Source organism: Coturnix japonica, unplaced genomic scaffold (assembly GCF_001577835.2).
Source record: "Coturnix japonica isolate 7356 unplaced genomic scaffold, Coturnix japonica 2.1 chrUnrandom524, whole genome shotgun sequence".
Taxonomy (NCBI): domain Eukaryota; kingdom Metazoa; phylum Chordata; class Aves; order Galliformes; family Phasianidae; genus Coturnix; species Coturnix japonica.
In genome coordinates this window covers 9,612-12,091 of record NW_015439909.1, presented here as the reverse complement: position 1 = coordinate 12,091, position 2,480 = coordinate 9,612, and the positions used below count along the sequence as shown (strand labels likewise).

The window sequence follows — 2,480 nt, the reverse complement described above, 5'->3', positions numbered from 1 at the left end:
ATAACCCCATATAACCCCATATAACCCCACATATCCCATATAACCCCATATATCCCATATAACCCCATATAACATCCCATATAACATCCCATATAACCCCATATAACCCCATATAACCCCATATAACCCCATATAACCCCATATAAACCCCATATAACCCCATATAACCCCATATACCCCATATAACCCCATATGACCCCATATAAACCCCATAAGACCCCATATAAACCCCATATAACCCCATAAGACCCCATATAACCCCATATAACCCCATATAACCCCATATAACCCCATATAACCCCATAAGACTCCATATAACCCCATATAACCCCATATAACCCCATATAACCCCATATAAACCCCATAGGACCCCCATAAGACCCCATATAACCCCATAGCCCCCCATATTAACCCCTATTTACCCCCCCAACAGCGTCCCCCCCGCAGCCACTGAGCTGCTGCTGCTTGCCGTCACATTGGGCCGGAAGAGGAGGTTGCTTTGATATCAATGGGGGGCTTAAATTAATGGGGGGGGGGGCTTTTATTGAGGGAGGGGCTTCGTTTTGTACGGGGGGGTCGATTTTGGGGTAAAAATTGGTGGTTTTGGGGGTGGAAAAGCCATAAATCCCCTCCCCCCCCCCCCCCCATATTTGTATTCATTGATAATAAAGTAAGCCTGAAGCTCCGCCTCTTATGCAAATTAATCTCGGAGCAGCCAATGAGCGCTCAGATCCTTCTATATCCCCGCCTAATATGCAAATGAGGCTCTTGCCGCGGGAAGTGTGGAGCTGCGACCCTTATGCAAATGAAGCTTGGAGTAGCCAATGAGCGCTGTGAGCCTTCTCAACATGCAAATGAGGCTCTTAGCGTGGGGCGTGCGCTCGCTTCTCGGCTTTTATGCAAATGAGCGGCGCGGTGCACTGTGGGAGCGCATTTTAGGGTAAAAAAGCGTATTTTCCGCACAACACAGCGCTCAATACGGGATAAACTAAGGTCACCGATACTACGGATGCTGCCATTGTTCGAATGGGAGCAAGAACGGCTTCGGGTTTAATCACCGTGTCTTATATAGGTGTAGATTAGCGCTGGGAGCGGGGTTTGGCCGCCATGTTGGTATCGTCAGTGCGGTACATCCTGACCTGCCCCCGCAGTGCGGGCAGTGCGTGATGATTGGAGCGTCATGATCACGTGATTACACAACCACGTGACGCGGGCCGGCAACACCCGCGGGCACCTCTCTGATGACGTCACGCTGCGGGGGCAGACCGGATGTGGGGGGGTTACTTCCGGGTTGTAAGTACGCACTCGCTTCTGATTGGTTACCCGTAGGTCCCGCCTTTTCTTGGCGTGTTCTTGTTTCTTATTGGCTGACTGCGTTTTTGAATGTGGCCTCTGATTGGTTGAATGCAATGTCACTAAAAGCAGTGATGATACGTTACTTATAGCGCCTAGATCCCGCCCCGGAAGTCATCAACCAGCCAATGAGAAACGGCTCCTAACGGATGTCAGCCACCGGAAGTAGCCCTGAGATCATGTCGGCAGCCAATCAGCACAAACCCGGAAGTCGTGTGGCCAGCCAATCAGACTGCGCGGCTCGCAATAAGCCCCACCCACCTTTTGCCCGGAAGTCGTGTAGCCAGCCAATCAGAAACGAGCGAGGGAGCCTTGAAAGTGGGCGGATCCCAGCTCGGCGTTAACCAATGAGAGGCCGCAGAGCGTTGGGTTTCAGCCAATGGGAGCGAGGGAGGAGGATTTGAAGCGGAGCCGCGGAGCTGAACGGGTCGGAGCGGCGGGTAAAGGGGGGGGGGGCGTTATATAGGGGCTATATGGGGTTATATGGGGTTATATGGGTTCTATAGGGGTTATATTGGGTTATATGGGGCTTATATGGGTCCTATAGGGTTATATGGGGCTTATATGGGGTTCTATGGGGTTATATGGGGTCGTATGGGGCTTATATGGGGTTATATGGGGTCCTATGGGGGTCCTATAGGGTTTATATGGGTCCTATGGGGGCTCTATAGGGGTCCTATGGTGTCCTATAGGGTCCTATGGGGCTTATATGGGTCCTATGGGGGTCCTATAGGGGTTATATGGGGTCCTATGGGGGTCCTATAGGGGTTATATGGGGTTTATAGGGGTCCTATAGGGGTATATGGGGTTTATAGGGGTCCTATGGGGGTCCTATAGGGGTTATATGGGGTCCTATGGGGGTCCTATAGGGTTATATGGGGTTTATATGGGGTTATATGGGGTCCTATGGGGGTTATATGGGGTCTTATGGGGTTTATATGGGTTCTATGGGGGTTCTATAGGGTCTACATGGGTCCTATGGGGTTTATATGGGTTCTATGGGGTTCTATAGGGTTTATATGGGGACCTATGGGGCTTATATGGTTCCTATGGTGTCCTATAGGGTTCTATGGGGGTCCTATGGGGCTTATATGGGGTTATATGGGGTCCTATAGGGTTATATGGGG

At 50.9% G+C, this 2,480-nt stretch overlaps 1 protein-coding gene, 1 long non-coding RNA gene and 1 other non-coding gene across 3 annotated transcripts in view; all 3 read left to right on the top strand.

Moving 5' to 3' along the window:
* The window catches only part of LOC116652653, a 2,265-nt gene extending 1,584 nt beyond the window's left edge, over positions 1-681 (top strand). The window contains exon 2 of the long non-coding RNA XR_004305795.1: positions 434-681. This is a non-coding gene — a long non-coding RNA (uncharacterized LOC116652653). The remainder of the gene's footprint in view (positions 1-433) is intronic.
* Positions 682-1,107: 426 nt separating this feature from the next.
* The window catches only part of LOC107307256 (aurora kinase B-like), a 10,882-nt gene continuing 9,509 nt past the window's right edge, over positions 1,108-2,480 (top strand). Inside the window, exons 1-2 of the mRNA XM_015850748.2 lie at positions 1,108-1,293; positions 1,446-1,793. The gene's annotated coding sequence lies outside the window, so the exon portion shown is untranslated. The remainder of the gene's footprint in view (positions 1,294-1,445; positions 1,794-2,480) is intronic.
* LOC116652655 lies at positions 1,117-1,243 on the top strand. The gene has a single exon (XR_004305796.1). It is a non-coding gene; the product is annotated as a U8 small nucleolar RNA (small nucleolar RNA).